This window comes from Trachinotus anak, unplaced genomic scaffold (assembly GCF_046630095.1).
Source record: "Trachinotus anak isolate AG129_WGS33_773 ecotype Australia unplaced genomic scaffold, CSIRO_AGI_Tana_v1 ptg000002l, whole genome shotgun sequence".
NCBI classification, from domain to species: domain Eukaryota; kingdom Metazoa; phylum Chordata; class Actinopteri; order Carangiformes; family Carangidae; genus Trachinotus; species Trachinotus anak.
The window spans coordinates 14,497,226-14,518,746 of NW_027273853.1; the positions used below are offsets into that span (position 1 = coordinate 14,497,226).

Below are 21,521 nucleotides of genomic sequence, written 5' to 3' on the forward strand. Positions count from 1 at the left end.
AGCTGTGTGGACGTGCTTTGAGCATTCAGTATACGTGCGTCAGTCACACCACAGCCCAGGGATCAGAGGATCAGAGGTGGAGTTGAGGGACACGGGGGTACGTGCAGGAGGATGGCAATGTCAGATGCCATATCTGAGCTGGCAGAGCAAAACAGGGACAGCAGCAAACGAACAAACCAACATCCAGGCTGTGCTGCATAGTGTGGTTACGGCTGCCTGGCTATTTATATGTGTCCCTCCTTCAGAGAAGGAAGCCGCTCCTATTGGATCCAGATGTGAGAGGAAGGACAGACAGCAGCCCGACTGAAAGGTGGCAGCCTGGACCCAGTGGAGGTTCTGCTGCTGCAGAGCTACTGTGCCGTCACTTAGCAGACAGCTACTTGAGTTTGCTATAACAAACGGGGAAGACGCTGCTGCATGATTGGTTGTCATGATAGAGAGTGAAAAATGCATTCAAGTGAATTATCATTTTGCCAAATTAGGTAAAATAAAAGAACTGTGGTGATATTTCTTTGACACCCCCCATTATGCTACGTAGGCGAGTCATTGGATGAAGTGGTTAAGGTGAAAAGCATTCCTCTGACAAGATAAGGTCGCAGCCCCATCAGAGGTTTCAAAGATAAAATCACGCAGCACTCAGCCAGTCAACTAACATAACTTAACACTGCTCTCCTCCTCCTCCCCCTGCCTGACCATGGCACTTGAATGACAATGAGTACTTGTGAGACAAGGCTAAATGTGTTGTGACCCCTGATGATGGATTGCCAGTAGCCTGCCCCCAGTGGGCCACAGGCCCATTGATCCACTAGAGGATCCAATGACACATCATCAATCTGTAGGCTGATGCGGAGGTGGAGACTAGGAGAGGGTAGATAGGGAGGAAGACCCTCGATATTTTCCTCCGGAATGAGTTTGAATGATGGAGGAACTTGTTTGTCTGTCCGTCAGTCCACGGTCCCCTCTCCACTGCTTGTCGTCCCTCTGTCTAAGTCGGGCTCTCACAAGCACTGGATATGACACGGTAGACAACAGAGGCTGTGCACAGCTGCTAATCTAGTCACATCTGGCTCTATCAGCCCACACTTATGCCTCGTCCACAGTGAAGGGATATGATAGGGAAGAGTATTCCCAGAAATGACATACTGATCCCTTGATCCACTGTTGCATCAGATATGTCTGGCATGAGAAAGTTGCTGCAAGCACACACACACACACACACACACACACAAGCGCTGTTTGTGGTTGTGGGACGTGAGGTCTGAACAGGAGCCATTGTGGACTGCGCTACCAGGCAGCCACACTGACTGGGGCCCATTCGCCCCTCTGATATGGCTCGAGTCTCAACACCGACGTCAGCCCACAGGCAGCCCGCGTGACGTCAGCACATGTGTGCTTTGACCAGGCGCCTGAATGAGTCGGTTTCACACAGAGGGAGGTGGAGAGGATGGGAAGGAAGGCAAGCACGATCCGGATGTCACAGTTATTTGCAGCCCCCCAAAACAGAAATTGAGATCAGCTTTGATTAGAGCAAGCAAAATAAAACACCAGTATTGCACAGCGAGCATCACTGTCAATGTAATGGTATAATTATGTGTCTGCTCTCAGAAAACTCTGAGGCATTCGTGGTGCCAACAGTAAGGCCAGTGTTCAAATAAAATAGCACTGTCTGGTTGACCAGCGGCTGCTGGCTTGTATTTAAAGAGAAGTGATACAGATGGCAAAGGAGAGAGCAATAAAAGTAAATCATTTCACCAGTCAGGGGTACATCAGTGTCATCCCAGATTGGATAAACAGGTTTTCTTGGAACAAAATCAAACCTTTGCGTAAGTCAATATTCTCCTCTGTTCCCTGTGCTTCTTGTGTAATACAATGTTCTGTTGTCTCCGTCCAGTGCAGGGTAACAAAGGCAGCCATGCCCAGTGTTGTATTGCATTAGCTAATAAATGGCATCCTGATGCTGAGCTAACTGAGTTGTCTGTTTAACGAAAAGTGCTAGCAGCAATGTCTCAAAGTTGAAGAAAAAAAAAAACAGTAGGTTTGCCTGCGACATCAAATTTTTCTCTTTCTGTCTCACAAACACAGAAACACAAATACTGACTCCAGAGCACATTCCATTGATCCCTGTGTCACCCCTTGCACCCTTCTTGTACCCAAATTGCTGGCTCCACCCACCCAGGCCACCCGCTACGAGGGAAGCGGGAGAACGGTCCGGTATTCCACAAGCCTACGTGCTACAAGACACAACCACACACAACAGTACACACACACACATACATAGATACAAGGCGAGGGGGCCCCTACCCTCACAGCACACCCCGTCACACTCAATCACAACAACACACACAGACTTGAAAACACTTTGGCACAGGGCTGAACATGAAAACGTAAATGATTTTTGATTTCTTTGGAGTATCTGTTGCCTTCAGACCACGTCTGGTCAAAAGAGCACGGAGCTCCACCTGCCACCCCGGCCACTATACTATCAAAACAGCTTTGAACTTGGGGCTGTTGACCAATGAGGAGTAAAGAGGGCCAAATGGGCTTAAGTCAGAGCCCAGACTGCCCACTGCTCTCCTAAGCCTGTTTGACCAGCTGTCTGTCTGCCTAAAGACAGACTAGAGAGCTCCTCACGCGCACACAATCACCCACTTGAGGGAGGGAGCACCCAACACACTCCAACCTTCAGTCACCCCTCCCATCTGCTGCACCAACCGCCAAAACCAAATCACAACAATAGCAAAGAACCTGTGCTTGGCTTTCTTCATGAAAACCTCAGGCAATCAAAACACACACATTTCTCCTCAGCACACATCTATGGTGCAAGGTGGCATAGCATGAAATGAGTCATCAATTCCTGAGTCATCAATTAGAAGTTTTTTTTATCATTGTATTTTGATATGGATATTTAGTTTTGGGTATTAAATTTTAGCTTAATTGTTTATTATTTAATTATATGATGTTTTTGTTTCATTTCTTGGAACCATGTTAGAAATAAGTGTTATTCCTTGTATGTAATGAGAACCCAAAATAAGTCAAATGCACATTCACTCAACTTTATCACAGTGACCAAATATTATTTAAAAAAATACAGAGATGTACTGCATTTTTACTGCATTTTTACTGTACTGCATTTTTGAAGTGTGACTGACAGGAAGTATCAAGGAAGAGTGGACATGAGAGCATCCTGCAGTGAGCGTGTGTGTGTGTGCGTGTGTGTGTGTGTGTGTGTGTGTGTGTGTTCCTGCGTCAGCACTGCATTTTTCTCCACACTCTTGTTGTCAGAGAGAAGAGCGGGTTCACTCAGTGGGATAGAGTTTGTTAGACCTCCCTCATCAGTGTAATATCTGCCCCCCTGCTCTCCCTCCTCCCTCTGGCCAACATTTCCTCTGGTGTTAACCAGATAGTGCTGCGAGATGAATGACTACATTAATGTTCTTTGATAGCTCAGGGATCTGCCTTGTGCACAGGAGGGAACACTGTGTATACAAGTAGTGGACAGGATCATCGAGTGCAGCTCTGTAAGTGTGTGTGTGGCTGCGTGTAAATGTACTTGCATACAGGTTTACGGAAATAACTGAAAAATGCCAAGTTTGGACCACGCTTAATGGGCGTTTCATCCCCGTGAACCCACTGTCTCCTGCTCTAAATGAAGCTCATAATGGAACATGGCAGCAGGCTCTTAACCCCACTTTCTCAGATGGACACATGACTGCATTTGGTCTCGTTCTCTCCCCTCTCCTCAGAGGTGAGCCCCTGTCAGGCAACCACAACTCTGCCCGGTGCTCTCACATTGCTGCAGCTGTCAGAGAGGGCCCAAAGGACTCTGGCCTGTTTCCTTAGCTCACTGAAGATACACTCCTCTCGGACTACCTCTCTCTCTCCCTCTGTCGTTCACACACATTTTTCCCTCTATGAGATACATCCGCACAGCAGGAGAGCATTGCAATGAACACCTGTGTCAAAGCGGCCACAGGTGTCCGGCAGTGATACATGGCCTTAACCGCACATCTGGGAGATTTTAGGATTCGCTGTCACCCAAAACATCAGTCTGCAGACTATGAGGGAGAGCTCTGCCTGCAGGGTTTGCCTGCATCTGTTGTTGTGCAGCAGTGCTGTATCATTATGGCACCTTTCTCCAGAGGGTACCTCTAATCCAGTTACAGATTCAAACAAGGGAAATGGTTCCAAGGCATCCATCCCACTTATCCTCAGATCACAAGGAGAACAGAAAAGCTTCTTGTCAACCCTGCAGGGACTTCAAAGGGTTCAACAGTCTAAACATTTGTAGAAATTTGTGGAATTCAACAGACTTAATTGCACCTGACCCTCAAGTAGACTTGAATTCCGACCCATTAATCAAATCCTGTAATGAAACGGACAAAGCTTAAAAGGTGCTATATGCAAGTATTTTAGAGGAGAATGTGAGGAAAAAAAACAGTTTTGACATCATGTCAAAGATGTGTGCATTGTGTTGCAGAGATAACTACTAAAGTTAGCATGCTAACCAGCTACTCCCAGTCCATCCCGCCTCGTAATACCACTTTGTATCTCAACAGGTAATAGTGAGTCAGTGTCCAGTGAGTCCAGTAATCCCTCAGTCCAACACGAGAGGATGGGGAGGTAGCGCTGTAAAGTAAAGGAATGAAGTTCGATACTGAACTCGCAACATGTCCTCTACACTGATAAGTAAACAGCTGCTGTAGTGACAGGAAATACTTGCATATAGCACCTTTAAACAGGGAGTGTGAGGCATGTGAGACATAGAAAAATGTATGTCTATAAATTCTTATTTATACTGGAGGAAATAGCAGAAGGGCAGGGAACCTGGCACTGACTGCAAGAGACAGTGAGTAGCCTAGTAGTAGATGCCATAGTGGCATGACATCCAAAGAACATGATCGTATATCTCTGGGGTTTGAGAAGAATGTAGGTAACCAAGCCAAGAGCAACAACAGCAGTACATCTGGACCATTCCCACTCCACAACTTCATACAGAAACCATCAGCACTCCATGTAGGTCTGAGCCAAGCCCACATACACCATGCCTGATGTTCTGAATTGGAACCAGTCCAAATAATGGGCACCACCTAAACACCTAATACAGCTCAGTAATACTACCTAAGTAGAGAAAAATAATAGATGTGTCGTCACTGGCTAATCAGTGTTAAAAGGATTAAGAAGGAGTGGAATTTTCTAAAAATACCCTCATTTGTTGGGGTCTTAAAGACTAAACACCGCATTCTGGAGAAGCTGAGCTGAGTGCAAGTGACGTATCAGCGGATCACTTACTGTCATGCATTCTTTATTTGAGCTGTGTCCCTCTCGATTGCCTTAGGTAACCCTTCAAAAGCATGCCAAGAATTATGGGGTTAAAGTGGAAATGGGTTTCCAAATGAGGATTACTGTATGATGCTAGGCCTGAACAAAAGCTGTTTTACTTGAGACTCTCTTGCTGGTCTGGTGCATGGTGCCTAAATGCCACACATCCGCTGCTCTGGTGTCCACAGAGAAAACTCAATATGATAGCCTTCGAGGACTCATCCATATTTTCCACTTGATTCTATACGGAAGCAAAATGACACTAGGAAAAAGTAATGAGTCACCCAGTATGAATGCTGGCTTACATTGTTTAGCCTTGCCAATCCAGTGAATGGGGGTTATGGAGAAAGCTAGGCTGTTCAGTTGCCACAGGCCTAGACAAGCTGAGAGGTAGTGGATTGAGAAATGAAGTTTTTAGAGGACAGGGGTTATGTCCTCTTTCTGTCTGTGACATTACATAAAGGCACCGGTGTTATCCTTTTGTAACAGTGGAAATGAACTGTACTGACAGCAAAGACAGTAGTCTTTTATGTAATCCCTGTCCAGACCAAGGCATTTTTTTTTTATCCTGGGTAAGCAGGCCAACAGTGCCCACAGGCTGAGAGGTCTTCCAGCTCAGCAGCTGTTCGGGTGAGGATCAGCAAGAGGATGACAAGAAGGAGGAAGAGTCTGGAAAGGAGGACATCAGATGAGGAAGAAAGTGTACAGGAGGGCAGCTGGGTGACAACATAGGGAGGAGAGTTGGTGTTGACAGCTTTCAGCTATAGAGTTGGTCTAGAGTTTATCAGACAAAGCAAGTGATGAGGAAACAATAGGCATTCTTCCAGTTCTCCCTGTGAGGGTCAGACAGTGAAAAGAACAACCCCCCATCCCACACACACACACACACACACACACACACACACACACACACACATGCTGTGCCCTACAAAAGCATTTAAAGCAAAGCACTGTTTGTTACACAAGCTTTAACTAAGGCGTATACCGGGCATTAAGAACAACAGACAATTTCATGAGGCAGACATGACATCACCAAGGGAATAATACTAACACTGTGACAATATGTAAGACGCAGTAAGCCTGATTCAATACCAATTGGCTGCCCATTGTCTGGCCTCTTTGGCCTCTCTCATACCTCATTACCGTTGTCTCCCCTCTCCTTATCTCACTCACAGACAGAGGAATCTACAGTATGCAATAAGAATGCCAGCAGGGAGACGAGCCGCAAGACTGAACTTAAGTAACCCTGAGGGTGAGGGGGTAAAATATTACACGGCAGTCAAAATATAAATATGATGAAGCTCAACAGAAAGCTCTGCCAAGCTTTAATTTCAGAGAAAATAAGTCCTTTCTTCTTTTCTTTTTTTTTTTTTTTAATTAATATTTGCTTGATGGAGATTCTGATGGGATTTTGAGTTCAAACATGTACAGGTCTATGAAGTCCATTACTAGTCAGAGATGCCTCGGCAGTCCCAGATTGCAGGGGGTCAGTAGCCACTAGTGACCAGTCAAGGCTCTGAATATTTCTCTGGGCACAAAGAAATGAGTCTAATGAAATCAAGATAGAGGCTTTGTTTTCAACAGCATCCACATGCTCTTGTTTATTCTTGTTTATTTTTTATTCCATGGATTTAATGGAGCAGCACAATTTCAAAAACTCAATTAGCAGATTTATGGTCCTCCAGCCCATGGTCACAGGCACACATATGCCGAGAGAAGAGACAAAGGCAGTTAACAGAGAATAAAGGCTGCCCAGATGAGCAATGAAAAGATCTTGATCCAATAACACAGGGGCCATGCACCTATTACCTCCAAGGAATCAATTCAGAAGTGATAGCAGCAATGATAACCGATACTCAGATTAAATAAAACACTACTGCGCCAATATTCTAACACAGAAATCCAATTACTTTCTCGATGTAACCCTAATTTCACTGTCAATTTTGAAAACAATGAGGTGCTATCTTGGCTTTAGTGTTAATCTGAATAGTCCCATGTCAGATGCTGAGTGTCCAATATTAACATCCAGTGTAGTGACTCTGGAATTGCTGCATTGCCTAACAGAGTCGGTGATTTAACTGACTTAGAGACCAAACTAAACCAACAGACCATTAATGGCCATTTGTGAGAGCCTGTTGGCACAAAAGGCTAATTCATTTCTGCTGAGTAGCGCAGCTTACTAAGAACAATGACACTGAGCACTGATGAGGGTATGAGGCCACACTTGAACTAGCTTATGATCTACACACTTCACCAAAGTCATAAGGGCATGGGAATGGAGAGATGGAGAGGGGAGGAAACTGAAGAGTAGAGACACAATGAAGCAAATGTTTCTCTGCTATCTCAGATCAGAGATGCCCTGCTCCATGCGGAGAGGCAACAGCAGCAGCCTCGGCATTGTAATCCCAATCAGAAAGCCTTTTCTATCTGAGGATGCCCACGACAGACCTAAGATGGGGAAGGATGCCAAGCAATTAACTGGAAAACTCACTGGTTCAACAGTCACGGTCTGGAAGCATTTTAATAAGCTGGAAACTATTTCCAAAATGGTTGATGGTTCTGATGCCGACCGGAGACAAAGGCCTGCATTGTAAAGGCAGAGTGTGTATTTTTCTTCGCTGATCAAGTTTACTGCCAAGAGGCAGGGAGCAGGCGACAGACCCAAGAGCAGTCGCCGTTGTTTCTTTAGGCCCCACCTCCCCCCACCCTCTACTCCACCTCCTAACACACACACACACACACACACACACACACACACACACACACAGTCTTCTCCACCACAAAGGCAGACATGCGAGACCTCCTCCATTGAGCTATGTCAGAAAAATGCCACGCTGCAGACCATCCCCACAGTGGCCTGTCGCCAATATCCTGTGAATCAATGTGCAGTATGATAACCCTAATTTGAGCCATTCAGAGGGTAAGCGTTTACATGAGAAAATTAAAGTCAGTAAAACCACTAGAGATTCCTGGAATGGGTGTGTCAGTTACTTGACAGAAACAATGAAAGGAGAGCGAAAGAAATAATGTCACTTTCAAACACACTTCCCAGCACAATGCCTCTGTTGCAATTACAGACACACGACAGAGACAGAGATGCTTTTCATTGGCGTCTCTATGTGTCACCATCACACAACAGTCCTATTCCTCAGTTCAGTCAAACACAAACACAACCCACACTTAAACACACGCACACACACAAAAAAAAAAAAAAACAAATACACCCAACTAAAGGACAGATTTGACCATTTTTGGTTTTATAGCTATATTTCAGCTCCTTCTCCGCTCACTGTTTCATGTGGCCATACCATGTGGTCATAGATCAGAGCTGTGGGGGTGTTTCTGGGACCATGGGGGTGACAGACTTGTTTGATCTTGACTTTCTCTTATGTAGATGTCAATGTGACCTCACTGCTGGGTGGGGCCACGTGAACCTCCGCCTTTCTCTTTTTGTCTCAATCCTTTTTTCACTCTTGACATTTTCCCTCTCCTTCTCTTCCTCCAGTAGCCGGCCTCTCCGGCAGGACACGACCCGCCCAGCTCATACTCACTCCATAAATCAGGAGCTACGTTTCCGTCGCTGCACTTAAAAAGAAGCCGGGGCTCTGTCTGTCTTTGCTGTGCCCCGAGAGGCCGCTTCCTCCCACTGCACTGGAGCCAAGAGTTTAAACACATGCTTGTGTGCAGCATTTTCTGACACCCGCAGGCACAAAGTGACACGCAAAATGCAGAGGTGTCTGTCTCCATGGAAGCACCAAAGAGCATGTTGGCCAGAGCATGTACTTGCACGCTGGGAAACAGCAACCCTCTTTGATATTTACATACACTCCAATGCAGAATCACAATAAGCCTCTGTGTGCTGATGTGTTGCTTGAATAGGAACAGATACTGTACTAGAACACTTAGTTGTTTTTAGTGTTGAGATTTGTCAAGAGTGGACACAGACTGAGACTGGGTGTGTCAAAACAAGACAACACAGAAAAGTGCACAGGTGAGGGCCTCCAAAAACACTCCCTAATCAAAATAATAACAGTTTGATCCAAATTCCAAGAGCTTAATAACTGCTATTAATCCTTAAACTCAAGTAGCAGTGGACGCAGTGACTAGAAAAGGTCACAGTCTCAAAAGCATCCCTGGTGGTCTGAAATATTTCCTTTACTTAGGCCGACATGCTTGTGTAATTACACCAGCCACTTTAGGCTTTCACTTAATTAAAACACTGGCTAGTGTACCACAAGGTGTAAAAACTTCAAGAGCATTCCAGGTTTGTGATTCTATATGGTACCTGGGCCCCTCACCAGGCCGAGGGGGGCAGCAGGGCTGTTTTTTATGACCAGGAGGCTTCCAGAGGCACAGAATGCTAATAATACCACGGCTGTAGAGAGTAGGCCAGAGTCCAGCATGTCTAACTATTCCTCTATGTGCCAGTCATGGCACTGGTGCCAGCCCAGCTGATTCATCCACACAGCCTCTACACCCAGGACTGTCCTTAAGCACATGTAGAGTCCAGCCTTTGACAACACATCAATCTGCCGGAGCTGGAGTTCACATTTTCAGTCATAATCTATGATGATCCAGACGAGAAGAAGTGCTCCAACCGAACCTACCGCTCTCATCGCCATACTTCAATATGACAGTTACAGAATCTCCAGTTCGAATGCCGCAATTCAGACCATTCCACACCTCAGTGATAAAATGAAGTCTGTCTCATGGTCTCTCCACTCCCCACACTCTCTCTTTCTATCACCCACATACACAGACAAAGTCATAGTGTGTTGGAGAAGCAGGCTACGGCCAGCTGAGGGTCAGTTGGTAGAGTAAACCTAGCACTGTGCTCCAAATGTGAGCAAAGTTAGAGTGTCATCACATACAAAACGGCAGAATTGGCACCAGAAAGAGATAAGTGGCTTCAGTCATTACGGTGTACATATGACGTTGGACCTGTCAAATTTTTTGCAGAGCTACAGGTGAAGCCTAAAACTAACTGGTCAACAACCTCAGGTGAGCTGCTTAATGTGGTGGTAATTCATTTTAATGTTTGCTTTGTGCCCGCTCCCTACATGAATGCAGGTGAATGTATGGAAGCCATTAAATGTACACAACTGGAGATGCAATACAGTGTTTGAAAGTATAGTATATAGTATAGATAGTATATACTGTAATATCCAGTTACATTATATTACTCCCTAAAATCTAGAAGGAAAGGTTCTACAGCACAGGGCAGATATAAATAGGTTAATGGAGCTGGAAAAAAAAAAAAATCAAGAGCTTGAGCTATGAACAGAGCTTGTTGTGATGTGATGCTGTGGCCAGGCCAAGACACTCGGTGGCCACCACCACATAGGGATATATCAGGCTTGTGGGTGTCGTCCATTCTCTGTATAGCCTCAGGCTAAACCCTCTGTCTGCTCAACTGTCACTGGATCACCTTCCATCAACTTTTACCCTGCTGGAAACTTAAGGACGCCACACATATATCTATAAAAAACTGTTGGGTAGATAGGGCAGTTGTTTGCATGTCTCTTACTCACTGTGGGTTTGTGTATGTGGTTGTTTAAGATGAAAATCATCACACATTAAGGGGATGTTCATTGTCCCTGCGAAAGCAAAGACTAATTGAAGAGAGAAACACAGAATGAGTGAACATGCACGTAACAAAAAGCAATAAAATGGATCAAAGTGTGGAGTTCGTTGCATGTTCAATCTAATGATAACCATTTGTTACAATTGTCCATTTGTGTGGCACAATGCAGACGGTCTTCCGGCTTGGACCAATGCCTTGCTGGCAAGCTAATCAGACTCCTTCGTGGCTCTTATGTAAACAAATCCAGCCACTCATTTCGAAAAATACCATGGACCTCTACATGCATAAATTTGAGCCTGAGGAAACTGTATTCAGCAGTGCGGATGATTGACTCTCTTACGCAAAGCAAAGACATTAGCATCACAGTGCTACAGCTCCTTGAATAAAAGCGGACACATACATACTAGGGATGTGCGTTATTAGTCAAATAAACGATTACACATTGCTACCCTCGCCAGTCGGCACCAGAAATACGAGTCGGATAAACTAATTATCAACACTTTATTATGTACAATGCTGGTGAACTAGTAAGACATTATGCAGCCATCTACTACTAGCAGGGGTGCAGCCCCTCTCTCCACGCACGGAAAGTATTTTGATGTAGAAAATGAAAATAAGGTTGTGTGCTGGCTGCGTGAGACTAAACTGGTATATACTGGAGCAATGCATAACTCCATTCAGCACAGGCATGTTGACGTTGACCTGCACAGTAGGAAGGCTGCCGGTGCTCGCGCTAGAACTTAGCCACACTCGGCAAACCACTGTGACACTGTTTACCCACAGACACTGTGATCCTGTTTAAATTGTGCTCAATTTTGACCATTTTTCTTTTTTTTCCCATTGTTTTCTTACTTTTGGACTAATTCAGTAGTCAAAATTTAAATTTCTGTTTAATTGAAATTAGTCGACACTACATATATATGCTGAGAGGCAGTTGCTCACATCCTTCCTCATGCACATCACTGCTGATTCATTTTCAGGATGACACATATCTGGAGATGGGTTTTGATATTCATTCTGAGCACATATGCTGAGTCTACTGCGTTAATCTCAGACCCTTAAAAAATTGCAATACCATCATGGTGAAAATCGGTCTTTTGTGTTAGAGCTCTCAAACTCAGCTATGATCTCCAATCCGATTTGGATAAAGCTTTATAAACAGAAAACTGTTAAAAGCATTTCTGGAATGTAAATATTTCAAAACAAGGATTCAGATTCAAATTCAGCTATTGTATTATTCCTGAATAGGAAGTTCGTTTGCTGCATTGAAAAGGACACAAAGAAGGAAAAAAAAATAGCATAACACCCCACAAAGTAAACGAAACATACAGCAGAAAAAGGAAACAGTAACAAAAGTGCTGCCTTCATAGAAATATCAGGAACAATAGAAATGGAACAAAAGACTTCCTAATCTTGTTGACTATGACAGAGAAAACAGAAAAGGGCTTCGACGAATGTGGCATTTGGATGTTTGAAAAGGACTGTGGCCCCTTCTCTACTTGGAGCCACGCTAATGTGTTTAAATTAGATTTTTTGTCTTTGTTTCTCCCTCCCGACAGTAATACACTGTTCCTGGCCTCCAAAAACTGATCTTTTCAGTGTGTGTCTATACTGTAGCTATGCGTGTAAACAGCAGATAAACAGAAAAGTTTGCGGTCCCTCTATTACCGGCTGAGAAAACAGAAACAACAAACAGAAAAAGTCAAAGCAGGATGAGGTTCCAGGGGTTTTCCTAAACAGGAGCATCAGTGTCATTACCCCACACACAGCCAGAGGAAGGGAGCAGGAAAGAAAAGGGTTGGAAGATAATACCATATATTATGCAGGGAGGTAGGTGGAATGCAAAAACAAGCTTTTTACAAGCAAGTACATGTCTGGTCTGAGAAAGTGCTAGCAACAGTACATATAGGACAGAAGAGTGTCTCACTGCTGGGAAAAGCTGACACACGGACCTCAACACAGCAAACACGCAAGCGTTGATTCCCGTATTTTTCACCGTATCATGGTGGAACAGAGGGTTTGGACTTACTCATCAGCAGCAAGTCACGGCATTTTCAAACCACATCATAGTCAAAACAGAGAGGTGTAACAGAACAAAAGCTAAAGCAAGCTGAGGGCTATGGCCTGGGTCCATCGAGGACAAGCAACACAGGCAAATGAGTGTGAGTAATAAAATATGAATGAGAATGGGCGGTGTTTACATGCAGGCTGCGGGTTAGTGTCCTGACGCAAGTGCAAACAAGCCCCACAAGCCTCGTCTCTGTAATTGATGCACTAATGGGAATGGGTGGGGGGGGGGGTATGGCGTTGGACTGAAGGGGGACAAGTCCAGACTGGGACTTCAAAGGCCTGCTGGACACTTCAACAAATGTGCTCTCATCAGACACAGGAGGATGGAACAGATGAAAGGAGTGCTAATGCACCTCCACCTCCACCCCCATCAAGCCAGCCATTCTGCTCTATCAGCAGCAGACCCCAGAAGCCAGGCCGCCATAGGAGGATACACACAGACAATAACACACGTACAAACAGCAGGGGTCAGTGAGTTCCTGAAGTCAGTAAGCAAACTCATCACTCAATAGCAGATCACCGAGGAAGGTCACATGTATTCAGCTTAAATTAGGACGGAGCACTGAAGGAGCGATATCATATCGTCAACACTTTACACAATTCTGTTTGTCAAATGCAAATTATAAAATCTAGTAACAACTAGTTAAAGTTTAGAAACATTTGACAGACAATGCAGAACGAAGGTTCACTCACTACGACTGTAGTGCTCAATACATCTAACTGCCCATCCACTGATGAAGACTGTGTGATACAGTTAATCTAATTTGTGAAGCTCACACAATTACAAAAAATGCATTTAAAAGATTTATCCACATTATTATATGACACTTTGCATATAATTGCTATATTGTAATATGTACAAATATTAGAAAAATATCATTATAGCATCATAATATTGATTTCTAAAACATTGCCCACACCGAGACTAGGTGACAAATCTCTCTGATGATCTCATTATAGGTCGGCACTATGCTGTCATGCAGGCACCCTGTGGGATTATGGGAAAACAGCGGCAAAGTTGTCCTGTCACATTACCTTACCCTATCTGCCACCATAGAGTCACAATAATCTTTAATGTCCTGTGAGTCGAAAGCAAATTTAGTGAGGATGAATGAGGATAGTGGAAGCTCCCAGGTGACGCGGCCTTTCCCTCCCTCTAAGCAGCAGGCGGAGATAGAGCTGCAGTGGGGAGCTCCAGAGACCTCTATATTTATCTGACACAGTAACAAGCTGCTGTCTGACTGCTGCATGGTGCAGTACAGCTGTACAGTTTCGACCGAACCCCCTGCCCTCCCGCCCTCCCCATCCCTTCCCGGTCTCTGCTCCACCGTGGCCAGTGATGAGGGAAGCAGGGATGACCCAGCAATATGTCATCACTTCGTGAGTCATCATGAAAGAAATGACATTTGTATCCATGTCAACGGGAAGAAGAAATACACAGAATTCTGTCACTGCATGGCTCATCGGCATCGCTTCACACGCTCCTGGATTTCTCTTAAGGAAGAGCCATATTTCAAAGTCGAGAGCCATATTTCATCCTGGGCCACCCCGATGCTAACAAAGAACCAACTGGTGATTGCTGTGTTGGAGTGGCCCATTGAGGCGGCCGGCCAAGGAGCTGCCGGTTTGCCAAGCGAGCCATGCCAAGAGGGCTGGAGAATGCAGAGGAGCCCCAGCCACCTGTGCCCATTAGGCTGCGTGCTGACAACTGCACTGGGCCCTGGGGATCCCACCCAAAACAAGCTGAGGAGAGAGAGGAAGGGGAGGACCCAGACGGGGTCAAGGTCATTTTTCAGTCATTGACAGAAAGCAGACTAATGACATTAGACAAGCCAGGCAGCTTTATGGATTGTTGACACTGAAAGTTACATGGGGGAAGATTTGCAAAGAGCTGACATGATCAAAACTTTGTTTGGAGCTGATAAAACTCCAGTCCTCATGCTGGCATACAGGGAACTTGAAGAGAGGGCTTGAGGGGAAGTGTGTGGTTGTCACAGGCATTTCATCTGCCTGTGTAATTCATGAGATTTCCTTTGTAATTTTACGGTGTCCTTTCATCTCATCCTTTTGCACATGCTCCGAAAAAGAACAGTCGGCAAAACACCGCTGGCACGCCGAGGCCTGCTTGATATCTCTTTAATAGATGGATAGATGATTTTGCGCACGCACAAAATCCACACACACGCACACACAACACACCCATTGGATCCATGACTCATCCTGAGCTAAGCTGTTGCAAGATACAATAACTGCCCCTCAGTTATTGTAAAATAACTGTTCTATAGTTGATATAAGATGTAGCCCTATTCAAACTGTTTGTGCTGCTGCCAGCTTATTTACTGCCAAAGCCACTTGGTTATAAAGCTTTAAAACAAAACACATCCCACATCTACACACACTGACATGCCCTTGGGAATGGGATCTGTTTTCAAAGACACACACACACACACATTTCAGCCATGTGTGGAGGGGAAGGTAGAGGGAGTAGATCATATCCACCCCCCTCGCCTCCTTACCACACACACAACAGGGGAAGAAAATAGAGGAGCAGTGTTTCTGTGACCTCAGTGAACCTGACTAACTATTCTGGCAAAGCAGAATACTCTCCTCTCTCTGCGGTACGCCAGCGTACATCCTCACCTCTGCAGGAGAGATTTGTCAGCAGGAGATTTCTTTCTTTTTTTTTTTTTTTTTTCTGCTGTGGAATTAACCCATGCTCTCAGAGCTTACTTGCAGGCATGGCACATTATCTCCCAGGAAGAACTGCCAAGCCAGCCCAGCAGTGAGTAAATGGCTGCTCTGGCCTGCGCTATATGGAGGGATAGAGCTGGGGTGGGCAGGCAGACAGAGGCACGGCTCAGGCGCCAAGGGCAGGCACAGGCAGCAGGCGCAGGCACTCGTGTCTCTCACTTCTCTGAGAGGCGTCACTAAGAGGCGGAGATAGCCCTCATCCTTCCTGCCATTTAGCACAGGATTGAGGGGAACCTACCACAGAGCCAGGGGGGGCCCACGGCTCCGGGAGAGGAAGTTATAGTATTCACGCAGATTTATGAATGAGTGGTGAGAGCAAAGGATGAGTCACAACTTCCGAGCTGCACAGCCAGAAGGCAGCAGGCAGCCTATCACCAGAGGCACTGGGTGGCTCAAATAGGCATCAAGCAGGCTGGAAACACACTACACACTGCACTGACACTTCCATGGGCACACATACATACACACACACACACACACACACACACACACACACACACACACACACACACACACACATTGACAAACACAGCAGGCACAGTCACAGTGGGCACACACAACCTGGGCACAAGTTGAGGAAAATTTGTCAACGAAGAGAGATGGCACGTGAGAGAGGAGACGGAGAGTATGTGTGTGTGCATGAGTGCCTGGGTGTTTGGATGTGAGTGCAAGTGTGTCAGTCAGTCTCTTTGGAGGCTAGCAGCATGACACACAGGTCCTATTTTGGTCAATCAAGTCTATGAGAGGAAACCTAGGAAAAGAGGCCAATCTGTCAGTGCTTTGAGAGGAGTTCTTTGTAGGCCACAGAGGACAGGAGTCGGATAAACTCACAGCGCCGGCCATCAATGGACAATGAGCCCTGCTGTTCATACATGGACAATAACACACTGTATAATCATGTCATCATGAATGAACTTTGCTAACTTGCAATCAAATTGAAATTATGCCGAGAAAGACGCTGTTGTTGACATTAAAAGTCAGCAATAGCAGCCGACACGTGTCTGTGGCTTTTCATGAGTTTCACCACACTCTGCTCAAGCAGTGGAGCAAATATAATATGTTTCAATTTTGCGTTTGGGAGGAACTCAAAACAAATTAAAGCATGAGGCAAAAAGAATTCCACTCTGACCAATCACACTTGCCATTCGTGCTCCGGGCCTCTCAAAAGTCCAAAGGCAACCAATAAAACCAATTGAGCAGAAAAACTATTTGTAACCAAACAGAGTTTTTCCCCTTGCTTTAAGAGGGCTCAGGTTCTGGGTACTCAGTGAAGAAGGTCTCTGTTTTGGGTGAATGTACCAACATCGGCTGCTAACAGTTCCCCAAGAATGACATTTATGAATGTGACCTAGATGGGAGAAAATGTGGCAAAGGCCAGGAGAGAGAAGGAGCAGGAGGAGGGAGGGAGAGGGTGCAGGGATATAGATGGAATGTTCTTAGACAGAAAAACACACATACACATACATACAAAACAGCAATCACATATTCATAGTTTTCTAATACTTTTTGTTCACAATAAAATTGACAGCAAATGGTTGTGATTAATATGCTATTAGATCTTAGATCTAACATCAATATACCTGAGTTAGAAACTCACTAATATGATCATCTTATATAATTATAGATTATAGATAGATTTAGAACAGTTTGGTGTATACTTTATGCTGATACAACTAAATTTAGCTGACATTACACTCCTATAACTAGATGAGCAATGAATAATAATTCAACATTTTGAGAAATACCTTCATTCGTTTTCTTGTTGAGTTAGATATGAAGATGGACACTACTCTCATATCTATCTGTTAAATATGAAGCTGCAGTTAGCAGTCAGTTAGCTTAGCTTAGCATAAAGATGGGGGAAGAAGAAGTGGTAAACAGTGTGCAACACTGTGCTGAAAATGCTGTAGCTTCATATTTAATGAACAGATATGAGAGGCTGAACTAACAAATCTGTACTAAAAAAACACTTCCTTTACAAACTGCTGATATGATTTGCTAATATAGTATATTTAAAATTTGTTGTACTAGTAAGTTCCTAATGCAGTATCTATTAAGTGATATATTTATAAGAAAAAGTTGCTCTCAGGTACATTTACTGATAAACAAACTGAAATCTGGACTTCAAACTGTGCATTGAACAATAACTGATGAAAAGGTAAATCAATTCTCAGTTCGAATACATAAAATGTTTCCTATTGCGGTATAGACTACAATTGAAGAGCAGCAGTAAAAGAATGACAAGAGAAGCTGTTGTGTCAGCCTTCTCTCTAACAACACACACACACACACACACACACACACACACAAACCCTATTTACATCCTGTTGTCGGTTCTCTTGCCCTTGGACCACTGTGTAAAAAGGCAGAAGCATCTGAGAACACAAAGAGAACGAAGGACTGCCGTGAAGGGAGCTTTGTCTGCTTTCTCTAATGTATTTATGGAGTTGTAACTGTGAATCAATAGTCACCAGTACTCTGGGGAAATAACAGAGATAAGGCCATGTACATGCACATGCACATGCACATGCACGTGCGCGCACGCACACACACACACACACACACACACAGTGCCAGCAGGGCCAGAGCTGGCTGAACAGAAAGACTGCGTTTAACATGTTGAGTACATCCTCCCGAAGTTACCTACAAGATCTACACCGCACAGGCTCCGTGTGCAGTAATGTATTGAAATGCTAGGCAGTTACCGAGCATGGGCTCAGGAAGCTGCGGTGACCCGGCGAACAGACAGAAAACCTGAGGCCGTTAGTGGCTCTGATTATTCCATCTTTAGTCTGATGGTTGTGGGAGGGCAGGAATGAATGAGTCTGATCGACGTGAGTGCCATCTCTCTGGCACTAACACTGGCATGCTGCCTAAGCTTTGTACAAAATGGAGCGGAGCGCAGGCGAGTAGCTCATTCCGGGTGGAAACAGCGGATGTACAGGCACTGAGTCATGGTGCTGAGTGTGCCCCCAGGAAAGCACCGGACTCTCAAGGCTGGAATTTGAGTCCTTTCTGCTTCCTGTCCCTATAACCGCAGGACTTTGATAAGCTTCAGAAAAGCCATTAAATATTTAAAAGCTTCCTCGTGTCTGCTGATGGATGTTGGTTAAACAAAAACGGCCGACAGATGATCATATGATCTCGGCCCACCTTGGCGCACAACACCCTCAGATAAACACAAAATAGACCACATCCACATCAGTATCATCACCACCATCAATTCAACCCCTGCTTACTGCCAACAAACAGTCTCTGTATGGCTCTGCACATGAAGTCTACACATACAGCCTGTGCTGCGCATTTCCCCCTCTTTATCCCCTCACAACTGCAATGACTAAGCCAGCAGGAATTTCTACCTTATATACTTAAAGGGGCAGACTCATTCCCTCCAACTCAACATACATGCCTTATACCTAATGTATCAATAAATCTAGCTCTTAGCCACAGCGCAAAGGGAGCATAATCTTTGCACAGTTCGATCTTTCTACAACTAATCTTGACAACAAGAAGTATGAGCTACATGTGGTAGCTCCAGAAATCAATTTACCAAAGCCCTCTGAGGGTAAAGGAGAATTTGCATTTTCCATTCCCTCGGATTAACCTTTGATTAAATAAATTAGCAGAGAGAGCACAAATCTTTGAAAAGATGCAAACATAAAACTGTACTCTTTACTCATTTTAGAGTAATACTTTTAAATCACACTGTTTACTTTGTGACCCATTTTTCAAGATTTATGTCTTTAAAAGGAACCAATGGGTATGAGGTTTAGTGCCACAGACAATGTAAGAAAGTCAGAAAGTATTGAGACATGTACAAACAGATTGTTGGTTTTGGTGTTTTCATTAGATTTGGTGACAGTAGGAATAATTTTGACTTTCACAAGCCTTCCTTTAAACTCTCAAAAATTCAAGAAAACAGTAGAAATCTTTAACAGCTGCAGTATAAGGTTTTGTCTAACCGTCAGTTGCATCGTCTAAAAGAAGCTGTTTTCCCCTGCTGTGAAGTGGGCACTCAGACCAGAGATATCAAGTGGGTCTCTGGCAAGGAGAGGAGTAAACATATTATCAAATATAAAAGTCTTCCAGCATGGTGGAGTGCTCTCCCAACTACCAGGGCTCCAAAATGCCGGTTCAGTACAAGGACACACAGAACACAGACTGTCTGTGGCACAACAGGACAGCAGGTCTCCTTACGTCAAATTTCACCTCACATCACTATAGCTCAGGCACTAAAATGCAAACTGACAACACACCACTTTCACCCCAAGTTTTTTTTTTTTTTTTGGTTCAAAAAGCAAAGAGACTTTCAGTATGTGGACATTTTGATTCATTAAAAATTCATAGGCAGACTTGAGCTCTCACATTTGTCAATCAATGTCAAAGTACAACACCGGGGACATGATGTTCTGACATGAGGAGATATGGGTGGAAAAACTAGACCAGAATGTGAGAATGCCTCCGAGGCTGAGCATACCATAAGTTAATATTCTCACAGAGAAGTGAGCTATGTGACGCCAAGTGAGGGAGAGAGTGTGTGCCTCCCTGTGGAGCCTCGAAGACTAACCTGCCCTGAGAGTGGGCCTGCTGGAAACAGCAGCTTGCTTCCCTGCTCGTCTGCCTAATTGTAAAAGCCTCTTGTCTATCTGGCTTTGGCTCAGCTCCAGGGCTAGAGGGCAGGCCTGTCTGCAGCAAACACAGAGACCTGAGGAGGCTATTTGAAGCGGGCCAGACACTTTTTAGTCACAGGATCCCCCAAGACTCAAAGCAAACAGCGTGCAATGTCAAAGGATCCAGGGCCTGGCCAAACAAGCTGGTTGGCTATGACTACTGTAGTGATGAGAGAATGCCTCCGACAAGTAAACAGTGGAGAGATATCTGACAGCCGGAGCTGTTAGCAGCTCCTGATAAGCTCTGCAGAAAAGAGCGAGGTGGAAATAGAGGAGGAAACACCAGCAGAACAACTGACAAGGACAATCAGAGATGAGATCCAGGTTGAGGCTAAGTGAAGTGGAGAACGCTAGTGAGGAAGAAACGGACAGACAGTGTGTATGAGGAGAGGAAAATAGGGGCAGGAAAGCTAGGGAGAATTCACGAGGAAGCATGGGGGGTGAAGGAAGGGGAGAAGGAGGAGGGACGAAAAACAAGGGGAGGGACGGGCTTTTTTCAAGCCTCCTACCACCCTCGGCTTTAGCGAGAGCTTGCCATTGAGCCTGTATACTTGACATTTGTCTGACATTTCCCCTTAGTGTCCCTCCTCCTGCGTCCAGCTCCTCAGTCAGGGGCTCTCTACGCATCGTTGCCTGCCATTAAAAAGCACCCTGAACCTCTGCTCCAATCTGCACTACCCTACACCGTCACTCCCACTCACTTCCATCCAACCACAAATACTGCATTTACCTGGCTTACTCTGCCCTGCATCATATTTGTATTTGCCTCTGCGGGGGCTCATCTAATACACCCCAAACTGTTGTGGGAAACAGTATCTGGTGAGTGGACAAACATATGGAAAGAGGAATTTTTGTTGTTCCTCCATGAAGCACAAGAAGGCCCAGAGGCTACAGTAGTGTGCTCAGCAGACAGCACTCCCTCCTCATGTAGTGTAATTAAAGAGGAGACCGGGCCGTATTGACTTGAAAACCACTGCATGCCCTTGAAGGAACATCTGTACTGGAGAAAAACAAGGCAATTATGCAGAGGGGTGGAGGGAGGAGAGAGGACTCTTAAGCAGGAAGGAGAGAGGTAGACATATCAAGCCTTTACAAAAACAAAGACAGGGTGAGAAATCTTATCTGTT

The 21,521-nt window shown here is 44.9% G+C and overlaps 1 protein-coding gene across 1 annotated transcript in view; it reads right to left on the reverse strand.

Annotated features, from left to right (window-relative positions):
- The window catches only part of igf1ra (insulin-like growth factor 1a receptor), a 78,068-nt gene that overhangs the window by 41,545 nt on the left and 15,002 nt on the right, over positions 1–21,521 (reverse strand). The window lies entirely within an intron of this gene.